We start from the raw sequence: 19,693 nt of genomic DNA, 5'->3' as shown, positions 1-19,693 counted from the left end.
GCCGCCAGATCCTATTGCTCTTCCGCACCCCGTACGCTGGTGAGTTCCCGCCTCCCACCTCGTCGGGCTCGTGCGATGGTGCAGGTGCCAACCCTCTCATGCTCCACTAATTCGATTGCCATCATCCCAGGCTCCCAACAGATTACCTACGGCACCATGATATTGGTGCCTCCAGCCACCCACAACACCGCTGCCTCCTCATGTCGCTTCTTCGTGCTTGACGAAGCCAGATCCTATTGCTCTTTCGCACCCCGTACGCTGGTGAGTTCCCGCCTCCCACCTCGTCGGGCTCGCGCGATGGTGCAGGTGCCAACCCTCTCATGCTCCACTAATTCGATTGCCACTATCACAGGCTCCCAGCAGATTACATGCGCCACCACGACATCAGTGCCTCCAGCCACCCACGACGCCGCTGCCTCCTCCTATCGCTTCTTCATGCTAAACGAAGCCAAATCCTATTGCTCTTCCGCACCCCATACGCTGGTGAGTTCCCGCCTCCCACCTCGTTGGGCTCGCGCGGTGGTGCAGGTGCCAACCCTCTCATGCTCCACTAATTCGATCACCATCGTCCTAGGCTCCCAGTAGATTACCTGCGCCACCACGACATTGGTGCCTCCAGCGACCCACGACGCTGCTGCCTCCTCCTGTCGCTTCTTCGTGTTGGACGAAGCCAGATCCTATTGCTCTTCCGCACCCCGTATGTTGGTGAGTTCCCGCCTCTCACCTTTGTCGGGCTCGTGCGATGGTGCAGGTGCCATCCCTCTCATGCTCCACTAATTCGATCGCCACCGTCCCAGGCTCCCAGCAGATTACCTGTGCCACCACGACATCGGTGCCTCCATCCACCCACGACGCCGCTGCCTCCTCTTGTCGCTTCTTCATGCTGGACGAAGCCAGATCCTATTACTCTTCCGCACCCGATATGCTGGTGAGTTCCTGCCTCCCACCTCGTCGAGCTCGCGCGATGGTGCAGGTGCCAACCCTCTCATGCTCCATTAATTCGATCGCCACCATCCCAGGCTCCCAGCAGATTACCTGCGCCTAAACTTGGGCAAACGTCGGGCTGGGCCAGGTTTTGGGTCGGGCTTGTAAAAGCCCGGCCTTCATTTCTCAATCCCGAGCCCGACCCGAAGCCTGATTACTCCCTGATTTCAAGCCCGAGCCCGGCCCAAAATCAAGCCCGAAGCCTGAAAGCCCGGCCCGAACGCTATTTTTTAGTACGTGTACGTGCAAGCCCGGCCCGAAGCCTGAAAGCCCAGCCCGAAAAATAGAAAAAGAGAAGCCCGAGCTCGGCCCGAACTACCTTTCGGGCTACAAAACAAAGCCCAAGCCCGCCCCGAGTGTCAAGCCCGGCCCGGCCCGGCCCAGGTTTTTCGGGCCGGGCTAGGGCCGGGTCGTCGGGCTGGGCTGCTGATACGTCTCCAACGTATCTATTATTTTTTATTGCTCCATGCTACTTTATCTACTGTTTTAGGCAATATTGGGCTTTATTATCCACTTTTATATTATTTTTGGGACTAACCTATTAACCGGAGGCCCAGCCCAGATTTACTGTTTTATGCCTATTTCAGTGTTTCGAGGAAAAGGAATATCAGACGGAGTCAAAACAGAACGAAATCAACTGGAGAAGTTATTTTTGGAAGGAAAGCAACCCAGGGAACTTGGAGTGCACGTCAGGGGAGATACGGGCTGCCCACGAGGGTGCCCCCCCTAGGCGCCCCCCTGCCTCGTGGGGCCCCCGTAGCTCCTCTGACGTACCCCCTGCACCCATATATACTCTTGTACCCAAAAACTTCCAGAATAGAAGATAGATCGGGAGTTCCGCCGCCGCAAGCCTCTGTAGCCACCAAAAACCAACCGGGACCCTGTTCCGGCACCCTGCCGGAGGGGGATCCCATCACCGGAGGCCATCTTCATCATCCCGGTGCTATCCATGACGAGGAGGGAGTAGTTGATGAAGGAAATATGCCCTAGAGGCAATAATAAAGTTATTATTTATTTCCTTATATCATGATAAATGTTTATTATTCATGCTAGAATTGTATTAACCGGAAACATAATACTTGTGTGAATACATAGACAAACAGAGTGTCACTAGTATGCCTCTACTTGACTAGCTCGTTGATCAAAGATGGTTATGTTTCCTGACCATAGACATGTGTTGTCATTTGATTAACGGGATCACATCATTAGGAGAATGATGTGATTGACTTGACCCATTCCGTTAGCTTAGCACTTGATCGTTTAGTTTTCTGCTATTGCTTTCTTCATGACTTATACATGTTCCTATGACTATGAGATTATGCAACTCCCGTTTACCGGAGGAACACTTTGTGTGCTACCAAACGTCACAACGTAACTGGGTGATTATAAAGGTGCTCTACAGGTGTCTCCGAAGGTACTTGTTGGGTTGGCGTATTGCGAGATTAGGATTTGTCACTCCGATTGTCGAAGAGGTATCTCTGCGCCCTCTCGGTAATGCACATCACTTAAGCCTTGCAAGCATTGAAACTAATGAGTTAGTTATGAGATGATGTATTACGGAACAAGTAAAGAGACTTGCTGGTAACGAGATTGAACTAGGTATTGAGATACCGACGATCGAATCTCGGGCAAGTAACATACCGATGACAAAGGGAACAACGTATGTTGTTATGCGGTCTGACCGATAAAGATTTTCGTAGAATATGTAGGAGCCAATATGAGCATCCAGGTTCCGCTATTGGTTATTGACCGAAAACAGTTCTAGGTCATGTCTACATAGTTCTCGAACCCGTAGGGTCCGCATGCTTAAAGTTACGATGACAGTTTCATTATGAGTTTATATGTTTTGATGTACCGAAAGTTGTTCGGAGTCCCGGATGTGATCACGGACATGACGAGGAGTCTCGAAATGGTCGAGACATAAAGATTGATATATTGGACGACTATATTCAGACACCGGAAGTGTTCCGGGTGATTTCGGAGAAAACCGGAGTGCTGGAAGGGTTACCGGAACCCCCCGGGGAAGTATTGGGCCTTAGTGGGCCTGAGGGGAGAGAGAGGGCAGCAGCCCAGGAGGTGGCGCACCCCCTCCCATGGGGAGTCCGAATTGGACTAGGGGAGGGGGGCGCGGCCCCTCTTTCCCTCTCCCTCTCCCCCTCTTTCCTTCCCCCTTCCCCCTTCCTAGTTGGACTAGGAAAGGGGAGTCCTACTCCTACTAGGAGGAGGACTCCCCCCTCCTTGGCGCGCCCCAAGGGCCGGCCGGACTCCCCCCTTGCTCCTTTATATACGGGGGCAGGGGGGCACCCCAGGACACACAAGTTGATCTTCGTGATCGTTCCTTAGCCGTGTGCGGTGCCCCCCTCCACCATATTCCACCCCGGTCATATCGTTGCGGTGCTTAGGCGAAGCCTTGCATCGGTAGAACATCATCATCGTCACCATGCTGTCATGCTGATGGAACTCATCCCCGACACCCTGCTGGATCGGAGTCCGGGGATCGTCATCGAGCTGAACATGTGCTGAACTCGGAGGTGCCGTATGTTCGGTACTTGGATCGGTCGGATCGTGAAGAGGTACGACTACATCAACCGCATTGTCATAACGCTTCCACTTCCGGTCTACGAGGGTACGTGGACAATACTCTCCCCTCTTGTTGCTATGCATCACCATGATCTTGCGTGTGCGTAGGAATTTTTTTGAAATTACTACGTTCCATAACAGTGGCATCCGAGCCTGGTTTTATGCGTAGATGTCATATGCACGAGTAGAACACAAGTGAGTTGTGGGTGATATAAGTCATATTGCTTACCAGCATGTCATACTTTGGTTCAGCGGTATTGTGAGATAAAGCGGCCATGACCGACATTACGCGTACGCTTACGCGAGACTGGTTTCACCGTTACGAGCACTCGTGCTTAAAGGTGACTGGCGGGTGTCTGTCTCTCTCACTTTAGTTGAACCGAGTGTGGATACACCCGGTCCTTGCGAAGGTTAAAACAACACCAACTTGACAAACTATCGTTGTGGTTTTGATGCGTAGTAAGAACGGTTCTTGCTAAGCCCATAGCAGCCATGTAAAACTTGCAACAACAAAGTAGAGGACGTCTAACTTGTTTTTGCAGGGCATGTTGTGATGTGATATGGTCAAGACGCGATGCTATATTTTATTGTATGAGATGATCATGTTTTGTAACCGAAGTTATCGGCAACTGGGAGGAGCCATATGGTTGTGGCTTTATTGTATGAAATGCAAACGCCCTGTAATTGCTTTACTTTATCACTAAGCGGTAGCGATAGTCGTAGAAGCAATAGACGGCGTAAACGACAATGATGCTACGATGGAGATCAAGGTGTCGCGCCGGTGACGATGGTGATCTTGGAGGTGCTTCGGAGATGGAGATCACAAGCACAAGATGATGATGGCCATATCATATCACTTATATTGATTGCATGTGATGTTTATCCTTTATACATCTTATCTTGATTTGATTGACGGTAGCATTTTAAGATGATCTCTCACTAAAATTATCAAGAAGTGTTCTCCCTGAGTATGCACCGTTGCGGAAGTTCTTCGTGCTGAGACACCACGTGATGATCGGGTGTGATAGGCTCTACATTCAAATACAACGGGTGCAAAACAGTTGCACACGCAGAATATTCAGGTTAAACTTGACGAGCCTAGCATATAACAGATCCTCGGAACACGGAGACCGAAAGGTCGAGCGTGAATCATATAGTAGATATGATCAACATATTGATGTTCACCGTTGAAACTACTCCATCTCACGTGATGATCGGACATGGTGTAGTTGATATGGATCACGTAATCACTTAGAGGATTAGAGGGATGTCTATCTAAGTGGGAGTTCTTAAGTAATATGATTAATTGAACTTAAATTTATCATGAACTTATTACCTGATAGTATCTTGCTTGTCTATGTTGATTGTAGATAGATGGCCCGTGCTGTTGTTCCGTTAAATTTTAATGCGTTCCTTGAGAAAGCAAAGTTGAAAGATGATGATAGCAATTACACGGACTGGGTCCGTAACTTGAGGATTATCCTCATTGCTGCACAGAAGAATTACGTCCTGGAAGCACCGCTGGGTGCCAGGCCTGCTGCTGGAGCAACATCAGATGTTATGAACGTCTGACAGAGCAAAGCTGATGACTACTCTATAGTTCAGTGTGCCATGCTTTACGGCTTAGAACCGGGTCTTCAACGACGTTTTGAACGTCATGGAGCATATGAGATGTTCCAGGAGTTGAAGTTAATATTTCAAGCAAATGCCCGGATTGAGAGATATGAAGTCTCCAATAAGTTCTATAGCTGCAAGATGGAGGAGAACAGTTCTGTCAGTGAGTATATACTCAAAATGTCTGGGTATAATAATCACTTGATTCAATTGGGAGTTAATCTTTCGGATGATAGCGTCATTGACAGAATTCTCCAATCATTGCCACCAAGCTACAAGAGCTTTGTGATGAACTATAATATGCAAGGGATGGAAAAGACTATTCCCGAGCTCTTCGCGATGCTAAAAGCTGCGGAGGTAGAAATCAAGAAGGAGCATCAAGTGTTGATGGTTAACAAGACCACTAGTTTCAAGAAAAAGGGCAAAGGGAAGAAGAAGGGAAACTTCAAGAAGAATAGCAAACAAGTTGCTGCTCAGGAGAAGAAACCCAAGTCTGGACCTAAGCCTGAAATTGAGTGCTTCTACTGCAAGCAGACTGGTCACTGGAAGCGGAACTGCCCCAAGTATTTGGCGGATAAGAAGGATGGCAAGGTGAACAAAGGTATATGTGATATACATGTTATTGATGTGTACCTTACTAATGCTCGCAGTAGCACCTGGGTATTTGATACTGGTTTTGTTGCTAATATTTGTAACTCGAAACAGGGACTACGGATTAAGCGAAGATTAGCTAAGGACGAGGTGACGATGCGCGTGGGAAATGGTTCCAAAGTCGATGTGATCGCAGTCGGCACGCTACCTCTACATCTACCTTCGGGATTAGTTTTAGACTTAAATAATTGTTATTTGGTGCCAGCGTTGATCATGAACATTATATCTGGATCTTGTTTGATGTGAGACGGTTATTCATTTAAATCAGAGAATAATGGTTGTTCTATTTATATGAGTAATATCTTTTATGGTCATGCACCCTTGAAGAGTGGTATATTTTTATTGAATCTCGATAGTAGTGATACACATATTCATAATGTTGAAGCCAAAAGATGCAGAGTTGATAATGATAGTGCAACTTATTTGTGGCACTACCGTTTAGGTCATATCGGTGTAAAGCGCATGAAGAAACTCCATACTGATGGACTTTTGGAACCACTTGATTATGAATCACTTGCTACTTGCGAACCGTGCCTCATGGGCAAGATGACTAAAACACCGTTCTCCGGTACTATGGAGAGAGCAACTGATTTATTGGAGAGCATACATACAGATGTATGTGGTCTGATGAATGTTGAGGCTCGTGGCAGATATCGTTATTTTCTCACCTTCACAGATGATTTGAGCAGATATGGTTATGTCTACTTAATGAAGCATAAGTCTAAAACATTTGAAAAGTTCAAGGAATTTCAGAGTGAAGTTGAAAATCATCTTAACAAGAAAATAAAGTTTCTACGATCAGATCGTGGAGGAGAATATTCGAGTTACGAGTTTGGTCTACATTTGAAACAATGCGGAATAGTTTCGCAACTAACGCCACCCAGAACACCATAGCGTAATGGTGTGTCTGAACGTCATAATCGTACTTTACTAGATATGGTGCGATCTATGATGTCTCTTATAGATTTACCGCTATCATTTTGGGGTTATGCTTTAGAGACGGCCGCATTCACGTTAAATAGGGCACCATCAAAATCCGTTGAGACGACGCCTTATGAACTTTGGTTTAGCAAGAAACCAAAGTTGTCATTTCTGAAAGTTTGGGGCTGCGATGCTTATGTGAAAAAGCTTCAACCTGATAAGCTCGAACCCAAATCGGAGAAATGTGTCTTCATAGGATACCCAAAGGAGACCGTTGGGTACACCTTCTATCACAGATCCGAAGGCAAAACGTTTGTAGCTAAGTTCGGAAACTTTCTGGAGAAGGAGTTTCTCTCGAAAGAAGTGAGTGGGAGTAAAGTAGAACTTGATGAGGTAACTGTACCTGCTCCCTTATTGGAAAATAGCTCATCACAGAAATCTGTTCCTGTGACACCTACACCAATTAGTGAGGAAGTTAATGATGATGATCATGGAACTTCAGATCAAGTTGTTACTGAACCTCGTAGATCGACCAGAATAAAATCCGCACCAGAGTGGTACGATAATCCTGTTCTAGAAGTCATGTTACTAGACCATGATGAACCTACGAACTATGAAGAAGCGATGGTGAGCCCAGATGCCGAAAAATGGCTTGAGGCCATGAAATCTGAGATGGGATCCATGTATGAGAACAAAGTGTGGACTTTGGTTGACTTGCCCAATGATCGGCAAGCAATTGAAAATAAATGGATCTTCAAGAAGAAGACTGATGCTGACGGTAATGTTACTGTCTACAAAGCTCGACTTGTCGCGAAAGGTTTTCGACAAGTTCAAGGGGTTGACTACGATGAGACCTTCTCACCCGTAGCGATGCTTAAGTCTGTCCGAATCATGTTAGTAGTTGCCGCATTTTATGATTATGAAATATGGCAGATGGATGTCAAAACTGCATTCCTGAATGGTTTTCTGGAAGAAGAGTTGTATATGATGCAACCGGAAGGTTTTGTCGATCCAAAGGGAGCTAACAAAGTGTGCAAGCTCCAGCGATCCATTTATGGACTGGTGCAAGCCTCTCGGAGTTGGAATAAACGCTTTGATAGTGTGATCAAAGCATTTGGTTTTATACAGACTTTTGGAGAAGCCTGTATTTACAAGAAAGTGAGTGGGAGCTCTGTAGCATTTCTGATACTATATGTAGATGACATATTGCTGATCGGAAATGATATAGAATTTCTGGATAGCATAAAAGGATACTTGAATAAGAGTTTTTCAATGAAAGACCTCGGTGAAGCTGCTTACATATTGGGCATTAAGATCTATAGAGATAGATCAAGACGCTTAATTGGACTTTCACAAAGCACATACCTTGACAAAGTTTTGAAGAAGTTCAAAATGGATCAAGCAAAGAAAGGGTTCTTGCCTGTGTTACAAGTTGTGAAGTTGAGTAAGACTCAAAGCCCGACCACTGCAGAAGATAGAGAGAAGATGAAAGATGTTCCCTATGCTTCAGCCATAGGCTCTATCATATATGCAATGCTGTGTACTAGACCTGATGTGTGCCTTGCTATAAGTCTAGCAGGGAGGTACCAAAGTAATCCAGGAGTGGATCACTGGACAGCGGTCAAGAACATCCTGAAATACCTGAAAAGGACTAAGGATATGTTTCTCATATATGGAGGTGACAAAGAGCTCATCGTAAATGGTTACATTAATGCAAGCTTTGACACTGATCCGGACGATTCTAAATCGCAAACCGGATACGTGTTTACATTGAACGGTGGAGCTGTCACTTGATGTAGTTCTAAACAAAGCGTCGTGGCGGGATCTACGTGTGAAGTAGAGTACATAGCTGCTTCAGAAGCAGCAAATGAAGGAGTTTGGATGAAGGAGTTCATATCCGATCTATGTGTCATACCTAGTGCATCGGGTCCAATGAAAATCTTTTGTGACAATACTGTAGCAATTGCCTTAGCGAAGGAATCCAGATTTCACAAGAGAACCAAGCACATCAAGAGACGCTTCAATTCCATCCGGGATCTAGTCCAGGTGGGAGACATAGAAATTTGCAAGATACATACGGATCTGAATGTTGCAGACCGGTTGACTAAGCCTCTTCCACGAGCAAAACATGATCAACACCAAGACTCCATGGGTGTTAGAATCATTACTGTGTAATCTAGATTATTGACTCTAGTGCAAGTGGGAGACTGAAGGAAATATGCCCTAGAGGCAATAATAAAGTTATTATTTATTTCCTTATATCATGATAAATGTTTATTATTCATGCTAGAATTGTATTAACCGGAAAGATAATACTTGTGTGAATACATAGACAAACATAGTGTCACTAGTATGCCTCTACTTGACTAGCTCGTTGATCAAAGATGGTTATGTTTCCTGACCATAGACATGTGTTGTCATTTGATTAACGGGATCACATCATTAGGAGAATGATGTGATTGACTTGACCCATTCCGTTAGCTTAGCACTTGATCGTTTAGTTTTCTGCTATTGCTTTCTTCATGACTTATACATGTTCCTATGACTATGAGATTATGCAACTCCCGTTTACCGGAGGAACACTTTGTGTGCTACCAAACGTCACAACGTAACTGGGTGATTATAAAGGTGCTCTATAGGTGTCTCCGAAGGTACTTGTTGGGTTGGCGTATTTCGAGATTAGGATTTGTCACTCCGATTGTCGAAGAGGTATCTCTGGGCCCTCTCGGTAATGCACATCACTTAAGCCTTGCAAGCATTGCAACTAATGAGTTAGTTGTGAGATGATGTATTACGGAACGAGTAAAGAGACTTGCCGGTAACGAGATTGAACTAGGTATTGAGATACCGACGATCGAATCTCGGGCAAGTAACATACCGATGACAAAGGGAACAACGTATGTTGTTATGCGATCTGACCGATAAAGATCTTCGTAGAATATGTAGGAGCCAATATGAGCATCCAGGTTCCGCTATTGGTTACTGACCGGAAACAGTTCTAGGTCATGTCTACATAGTTCTCGAACCCATAGGGTCCGCACGCTTAAAGTTACGATGACAGTTTCATTATGAGTTTATATGTTTTGATGTACCGAAAGTTGTTCAGAGTCCCGGATGTGATCACGGATATGACGAGGAGTCTCGAAATGGTCGAGACATAAAGATTGATATATTGGACGACTATATTCAGACACCGGAAGTGTTCCGGGTGATTTCGGAGAAAACCGGAGTGCCGGAAGGGTTACCGGAACCCCCTGGGGAAGTATTGGGCCTTAGTGGGCCTGAGGGGAGAGAGAGGGCAGCAGCCCAGGAGGTGGTGCGCCCCCTCCCATGGGGAGTCCGAATTGGACTAGGGGAGGGGGGCGCGGCCCCTCTTTCCCTCTCCCTCCCCCCCTCTTTCCTTCCCCCTTCCCCCTTCCTAGTAGGACTAGGAAAGGGGAGTCCTACTCCTACTAGGAGGAGGACTCCCCCCCTCCTTGGCGCGCCCCAAGGGCCAGCCGGCCTCTCCCCTTGCTCCTTTATATACGGGGGCAGGGGGGCACCCCAGGACACACAAGTTCATCTTCGTGATCGTTCCTTAGCCGTGTGCGGTGTCCCCTCCACCATATTCCACCTCGGTCATATCGTTGCGGTGCTTAGGCGAAGCCTTGTGTCGGTAGAACATCATCATCGTCACCATGCCGTTGTGTTGATGGAACTCATCCCTGACACCCTGCTGGATTGGAGTCCGGGGATCGTCATCGAGCCGAACGTGTGCTGAACTCGGAGGTGCCGTATGTTCGGTACTTGGATCGGTCGGATCGTGAAGACGTATGACTACATCAACCGCGTTGTCATAATGCTTCCGCTTTCGGTCTACGAGGGTACGTGGACAATACTCTCCCCTCTCGTTGCTATGCATCACCATGATCTTGCGTGTGCGTAGGAATTTTTTTTGAAATTACTACGTTCCCCAACAGTTGACCCTCGGGGCTGAGGGTATGTACCAGTAGCTATGTATTTGATCTCTCTCTCTCTCTCTCTCGTGTTCTCTCTCGTGTTCCCTCTATGACACGATCTTGATGTATCCTGAGCTTTGCTATTGTAGTTGGATCTTATGATGTTTCTCCCCCTCTACTCTCTTGTGATGAATTGAGTTTCCCCTTTGAAGTTATCTTATCAGATTGATTCTTTTATGAGAACACTTGATGTATGTCTTGTCGTGATTATCTGTGGTGACAATGGGATATCATGTGCCACTTGATGTATGTTTTGGTGATCAACTTGCGGGTTTCGTGACATTGGGAACCTATGCATAGGGGTTGGCACTCGTTCTTGACTCTCCAGTAGTAGCTTTGGGGCACTCTTTGAAGTACTTTTATGTTGGTTGGATGAATCTGAGATTAGTGACGCATATTGTATAATCATGCCCACGGATACTTGAGGTGACAATGGAGTATCTAGGTGACATTAAGGTTTTGGTTGATTTGTGTCTTAAGGTGTTATTCTAGTATGAACTCTATGATGGATTGAGTGGAAAGATTAGCTTTATGTTATTTTACTACGAACTCTTGAATAGATAGAACAGAAAGGATAACTTTGAAGTGGTTTCGTACCCTACCATAATCTCTACGTTTGTTCTCCGCTATTAGTGGCTTTGGAGTGACTCTTTGTTGCATGTTGAGGGCTTGTTATATGATCTATCTATGTTATTATTGTTGAGAGAACTTGCACTAGTTAAAGTATGAACCCTAGGCCTTGTTTCCTATCATTGCAATACCGTTTACGCTCACTTTTATCGCTTGTTACCTTGCTGTTTTTATTATTTTCAGATTACATATACCTATATCTACTATCTATTTTGCACTTGTATCTTCATCTCTTCGCCGAACTAGTGCACCTATACAATTTACCATTGTATTGGTGTGTTGGGGACACAAGAGACTCTTTGTTATTTGGTTGCAGGGTTGTTTGAGAGAGACCATCTTCATCCTACGCCTCCTACGGATTGATAAACCTTAGGTCATCCACTTGAGGGAAATTTGCTACTGTTCTACAAACCTGTGCACTTGCAGGCCCAACAACGTCTACAAGAAGAAGGTTGTGTAGTAGACATCAAGCTCTTTTCTGGCGCCGTTGCCGGGGAGGCTAGGTAAAGGGGACTCACACTCCGTCAACTAAGCTCTTTTTTGGCATGGTGAGTGCTTGAAGGTATATATTTAGATCTTGCAATCGCATCTTTTTGTTTCTTGTTTTATCACTAGTTTAGTTTATAAAAGAAAATTACAAAAAATGGAATTGAGTTTGTCTCATACGCTTCGTCTTTTTAATATCTTTCATGAGTATGATGGAAAGGAAAATTGTGCCAAAGTGTTAGAAGAAGAATGCATTAAATTGTTTGGCACTAAATCTTTGAATGATGAGCATGATTGCAATGTTGTTAGTACGAATTCTTTGATTATCCATAATGCTAATAATGATTGCACTAGTTATGATGAAAATATCTCTTATGAGCATGTCCACTTTTGTGGAGTGCATGTTTGCATGAACACACCAAATAGAGAAGATATTTATTGCAAGAGGCATAAGTACTTAGAAACCAAATTGTTGCAAGAAGAGCTTGATGAATGTGCTGAAAGATTCAATATTTTTCACGCTCCTTGTGAACTTTGAAATGAACATGGTCATTTAAAGCTCCAATGCTATTTCTTTCATGATCAAGTCGTGTCCAAATATTGTGATACTTTGATTACCCTTGAGCATCATAAAGAGCTTAGCCTTCTTTTGGGTTATGAAGAAATGAAACATATAAATGAGGGTATTCCAAAATTTAGTCTTGATAAAATTCTTGATTTTGATCTAGAGAAAATTTATATGTATTGTGCGGAGAATTGCATTGAAAATCCTTATATTGCCAATTACCTAAAGAAAAGAAAGCAAATGGAAGATGATGAGAATACTAATGAAAGGGAATAGGCTTCCCAATCTCCTCCTATTTTTTCTTACGATGAATCAGATAACAAGGAGGAGCTTTCTATTCAGCCAATCTCATCAATAAGGAGATCAAAGAGGAAGGTTGAACCTACACATAATGTGAAGAAGAAAAAGAAAAGAAGGAGCAACAAAGGTAAAAAGGTATCCCTCCCAAATGATGTTGCTCCTACTACTACTTGTGATGATGATAATTGCTATACTATTGGTGCTATCCATATTTTTAATGATGAGAGTGATTATGCTTATAATATGAAAGGGCCCAAACTTGGGGAAGCTATGTTTGATGAGGATGAAATATTTGATAATATATTTGCTGGAATTAATGTTTGTCCCAAGCTTGGGGATGCTATGTTTAATGAAGATGATATTTTTAGCACCCCATGTTTTGATATGCAAAGTTGTTATGATGATAGCATGCCTCCTACCTATGATGATTATATTGATGAAAGTGGGTTCAGAAGAGTGTCAACTTTAGGAAGTAGTGATCCCACTATTTTGGAGGATGTTGAATCTATTTGTGATGAATATGAAAGTGGATTTGGAAGAGTGTCAACTTTATTTAGTGACTCCACTATCTTGGGAGAGGTTTCAATCGATTATGATGAGAACGAAGTTGCTACTTATGATGATTATTGTGATGAAACTTATGGTATAAAAAGTAGTGATGATTATATTTACAAATATTGTCATGATTATGATTACCCTTTTTCTGAACATTACTCTTCTAATGTAGAAACAATTTTTAGTGTTCAAGTCTCTTATGATACTCGCACTATTCCGAATGAGAAGAATTTTGCTTATGTGGAGAGTAGTAAATTTTCTATGCTTGTAGATCATGAAAAGAATGCTTTAGGTGCTGGTTATATTGTTGAATTCATTCATGATGCTACTGAAAATTATTATGAGAGAGGAACATATGCTTGTAGGAATTGCAATAATCCTCCCTATGTGCTTAAATTCTTGAAGCTATGCTTGTGTTACCTTCCTATGTGTTGGGGAACGTAGTAATTTCAAAAAATTTCCTACGCACACACAAGATCATGGTGATGCATAGCAATGAGAGGTGAGAGTGTTGTCTACGTACCCACGCAGACCGACTGCGGAAGCATTGACGCAACATAGAGGAAGTAGTCGTACGTCTTCCCGATCCGACCGATCCAAGTACCGTTACTCCGGCACCTCCGAGTTCTTAGCACATGTACAGCTCGATGACGATCCCCGGGCTCCGATCCAGCAAAGCTTTGGGGAGGAGTTCCGTCAGCACGATGGCGTGGTGACGATCTTGATGTTCTACCGTCGCAGGGCTTCGCCTAAGCACTGCAACAATATGACCGAGGTGGAATATGGTGGAGGGGGGCACCGCACACGGCTAAGGAACAATCACGAGGATCAACTTGTGTGTCTATGGGGTGCCCCCTGCCCCTGTATATAAAGGATGGAGGAGGAAGAGGCCGGCCAAGGCTAGGCGCGGCCAGGATGTGGAGTCCTACTAGGACTCCAAGTCCTAGTAGGAGTCCACCAAGAGGGGAGGAAGGGAGAAGGAAGTGGAGGAGTAGGAAAGGTGGCCGGCCCCCTTTTCCCTAGTCCAATTCGGACTAGAGGAGAGGGGGGACGCAGCAGGCCTTTTCTCCTCTTCCCACTAAAGCCCATCAAGGCCCAATACTTCTCCCAGCGAATTCCCGTAACTCTCCGGTACTCCGAAAAATACTCGGATCACTCGGAACCTTTCGATGTCCGAATATAGTCGTCCAATATATCAATTTTTACGTCTCGACCATTTCGAGACTCCTCGTCATGTCCCCGATCTCATCTGGGACTCCGAACTCCTTCGGTACATCAAAACTCATAAACTCATAATATAACTGTCATCGAAACCTTAAGCGTGCGGACCCTACGGTTCGGGAACAATGTAGACATGACCGAGACACATCTCCGGTCAATAACCAATAGCGGGACCTGGATGCCCATATTGGCTCCTACATATTCTACGAAGATCTTTATCGGTCAGACCGCATAACAACATACGTTGTTCCCTTTGTCATCGGTATGTTACTTGCCCGAGATTCGATCGTCGGTATCCAATACCTAGTTCAATCTCGTTACCGGCAAGTATCTTTACTCGTTCCATAATACATCATCTCGCAACTAACTCATTAGTTGCAATGCTTGCAAGGCTTATGTGACGTGCATTACCGAGAGGGCCCAGAGATACCTCTCCGACAATCGGAGTGACAAATCCTAATCTCGAAATACGCCAACCCAACATCTACCTTTGGAGACACCTGTAATGCTCCTTTATAATCACCCAGTTACGTTGTGACGTTTGGTAGCACCCAAAGTGTTCCTCCGGCAAACGGGAGTTGCATAATCTCATAGTCATAGGAACATGTATAAGTCATGAAGGAAGCAATAGCAACATACTAAACGATCGGGTGCTAAGCTAATGGAATGGGTCATGTCAATTAGATCATTCAACTAATGATGTGACCTCGTTAATCAAATAACAAATTTTTGTCTATGGTTAGGAAACATAACCATCTTTGATTAACGAGCTAGTCAAGTAGAGGCATACTAGTGACACTCTGTTTGTCTATGTATTCACACATGTATTATGTTTCCGGTTAATACAATTCTAGCATGAATAATAAACATTTATCATGATATAAGGAAATAAATAATAACTTTATTATTGCCTCTAGGGCATATTTCCTTCAGTCTCCCACTTGCACTAGAGTCAATAATCTAGATCACATCACCATGTGATTAACATCGATAGTTCACATCATCATGTGATTAACACCCATAGTTCACATCGTCATGTGACCAACACCCAAAGGGTTTACTAGATTCGGTAATCTAGTTCACATCGCTATGTGATTAACACCCAAAGAGTACTAAGGTGTGATCATGTTTTTCTTGTGAGAGAATCTTAGTCAACGGTCTTTCACATTCAGATCCGTTATGTATTTTGCAATTTTCTATGTCTACAATGCTCTGCACGGAGCTACTCTAGCTAATTGCTCCCACTTTCAATATGTATCTAGATCGAGACTTAGAGTCATCCAGATTAGTGTCAAAACTTGCATCGACGTAACCCTTTACGGCGAACCCTTTTTGTCACGTCCATAATCGAGAAACATATCCTTATTTTACTAAGGATAATTCTGACCGCTGTCTAGTGATCTACTCCTAGATCACTATTGTACTCCCTTGCCAAATCAGTGCAGGGTATACAATAGATCTGGTATACAGTATGACATACTTTATAGAACCTATGGCCAAGGCATAGGGAATGACTTTCATTCTCTTTCTATCTTCTGCCGTGGTCGGGCTTTGAGTCTTACTCAACTTCACACCTTGTAATACAGGCAAGAACTCTTTCTTTGACTGCTCCATTTTGAACTACTTCAAAATCTTGTCAAGGTATGTACTCATTGAAAATCTTATCAAGCGTCTTGATCTATCTCTATAGATCTTGATACTCAATATGTAAGCAGCTTCACCGAGGTCTTTCTTTGAAAAACTCCTTTCAAACACTCCTTTATGCTTTGCAGAATAATTCTACATTATTTCCGATCAATAATATGTCATTCACATATACTTATCAGAAATGTTGTAGTGCTCCCACTCACTTTCTTGTAAATACAAGCTTCACCGCAAGTCTGTATAAAACTATATGCTTTGATCAACTTATCAAAGCGTATATTCCAACTCCGAGATTCTTGCACCAGTCCATAGATGGATCGCTGGAGCTTGCATATTTAGTTAACACCTTTAGGATCGACAAAACCTTCTAGTTGCATCGTATACAACTCTTCTTTAGTAAATCCATTAAGGAATGCAGTTTTGTTTATCCATTTGCCAGATTTCATAAAATGCGGCAATTGCTAACATGATTCGGACAGACTTAAGCATAGATACGAGTGAGAAAATCTCATCGTAGTCAACACCTTGAACTTGTCGAAAACCTTTTGCGACAATTCTAGCTTTGTAGATAGTAACACTACTATCAGCGTCCGTCTTCCTCTTGAAGATCCATTTATTTTCTATGGCTTGCCGATCATCGGGCAAGTCAACCAAAGTCCATACTTTGTTCTCATACATGGATCATATCTCAGATTTCATGGCTTGAAGCCACTTTGCGGAATCTGGGCTCACCATCGCTTCTTCATAGTTCGTAGGTTCATCATGATCTAGTAGCATGACTTCCAGAACAGGATTACCGTACCACTCTGGCGCGAATCTTACTCTGGTTGATCTACGAGGTTCAGTAGTATCTTGTTCTGAAGTTTCATGATCATCATCATTAGCTTCCTCACTAACTAGTGTAGGTGTCACAGAAACAGTTTTCTGTGATGTACTACTTTCCAATAAGGGAGCAGGTACAGTTATCTCGTCAAGTTCTACTTTCCTCCCACTCACTTCTTTTGAGAGAAACTCCTTCTCCAATAAGTTTCCGAATTTAGCAACAAAAGTCTTGCCTTCGGATCTGTGATAGAAGGTGTATCCAATAGTTTCCTTTGGATATCCTATGAAGACGCACTTCTCCGATTTGAGTTTGAGCTTATCAGGATGAAACTTTTTCATATAAGCATCGCAACCCCAAACTTTAAGAAACGACAGCTTAGGTTTCTTGCCAAACCATAATTCACATGGTGTCGTCTCAACGGATTTGGATGGTGCCCTATTTAACGTGAATGTAGCTGTCTCTAATGCATAACCCCAAAACGATAGTGGTAGATCGGTAAGAGACATCATAGATTGCACTATATCCAATAAAGTACGGTTATGACGTTCGGACACACCATTATGCTGTGGTGTTCCATGTGGCATGAGTTTGTGAAACTATTCCACATTGTTTTAATTGAAGACCAAACTCGTAACTCAAATATTTGTCTCTGCGATCAGATCGTAGAAACTTTATTTTCTTGTCACGATGATTTTCCACTTCACTCTGAAATTCTTTGAACTTTTCAAATGTTTCAGACTTATGTTTCATCAAGTAGATATACCCATATCTGCTCAAATCATCTGTGAAGTTCAGAAAATAACGGTACTTGCCGTGAGCCTTAACACTCATCGGACCGCATACATCAGTATGTATTATTTCCAATAAGTCAGTTGCTCGCTCCGGAGAACGGAGTCTTAGTCATCTTGCCCATGAGGCATGGTTCGCAAGCATCAAGTGATTCATAATCAAGTGATTCCAAAAGCCCATCAGCATGGAGTTTCTTCATGCGCTTTACACCAATATGACCTAAACGGCAGTGCTACAAATAAGTTGCACTATCATTATTAACTTTGCATCTTTTGGTTTCAATATTATGATTATGTGTATCACTACGATCGAGATCCAACGAACTATTTTCATTGGGTGTGTAACCATACAAGGTTTTATTCATGTAAACAGAACAACAATTTATTGTCTTACTTAAATGAATAACCGTATTACAATAAACATGATCAAATCATATTCATGCTCAACATAAACACCAAATAACACTTATTTAGGTTCAACACTAATCCCGAATTTATAGGGAATTTGTGATGATGATCATATCAATCTTGGAACCACTTCCAACACACATCGTCACTTCACCCTTAACTAGTCTCTGTTTATTCTGCAACTCCCGTTTCGAGTTACTAATCTTAGCAACTGAACTAGTATCAAATACTGAGGGGTTGCTATAAACACTAGTAAAGTACACATCAATAACATGTATATCAAATATACTTATGTTCACTTTGCCATCCTTCTTATCTGCCAAACTTGGGGTAGTTCCGCTTCCAGTGACCAGTCCCTTTGCAGTAAAAACACTTAGTCTCAGGCTTAGGACCAGACTTGGGCTTCTTCACTTGAGCAGCAACTTGTTTGCTGTTCTTCTTGAAGTTCCCCTTCTTCCCTCTGCCCTTTTCTTGAAACTAGTGGTCTTGTCTACCATCAACACTTGATGTTTTTCTCGATTTCTACATTCGTCAATTTCCGTATTACGAAGAGCTTGGGAATCATTTCCGTTATCCCTTGCATATCATAGTTCATCACGAAGTTCTACTAACTTGGTGATGGTGACTAGAGAATTCTGTCAATCACTATCTTATCTGGAAGATTAACTCCCACTTGATTCAAGCGATTGTAGTACTCAGACAATCTGGGTACATGCTCACTAGTTGAGCGATTCTCCTCCATCTTTTAGCCATAGAACTTGTTGGAGACTTCATATCTCTCAACTCGGGTATTTGCTTGAAATATTAACTTCAACTCCTGGAACATCTCATATGCTCCATGACGTTCAAAACGTCTTTGAAGTCCCGATTCTAAGCCATTAAGCATGGTGCACTAAACTATCAAGTAGTCATCATATTGAGCTAGCCAAACGTTCATAACGTCTGCATCTGCTCCTGCAATAGGTCCGTCACCTAGCGGTGCATCAAGGACATAATTCTTCTGTGCAGCAATGAGGATGAACCTCAGATCACGGATCCAATCCGCATCATTGCTACTAACATCTTTCAACACAATTTTCTCTAGGAACATATCAAAATAAACACAGGGAAGCAACAACGCGAGCTATTGATCTACAACATAATTTGCAAAATACTACCAGGACTAAGTTCATGATAAATTTAAGTTCAATTAATCATATTACTTAAGAACTCCCACTTAGATAGACATCCCTCTAATCCTCTAAGTGATCACGTGATCCAAATCAACTAAACCATGTCCGATCATCACGTGAGATGGAGTAGTTTCATCGGTGAACATCATTATGTTGATCATATCTACTATATGATTCACGCTCGACCTTTCAGTCTCCGTGTTCCGAGGCCATATCTGTATATGCTTGGCTCGTCAAGTATAACCTGAGTATTCCGCGTGTGCAACAAATTTTGCACCCGTTGTATTTGAACGTAGAGCCTATCACACCCGATCATCACGTGGTGTCTCAGCACGAAGAACTTTCGCAACGGT

The sequence above is a fragment of the Triticum aestivum genome, chromosome 5B, assembly GCF_018294505.1.
Source record: "Triticum aestivum cultivar Chinese Spring chromosome 5B, IWGSC CS RefSeq v2.1, whole genome shotgun sequence".
In the NCBI taxonomy this organism is placed as follows: Eukaryota; Viridiplantae; Streptophyta; class Magnoliopsida; order Poales; family Poaceae; genus Triticum; species Triticum aestivum.
Note: the sequence above shows the minus strand (reverse complement) of the source record.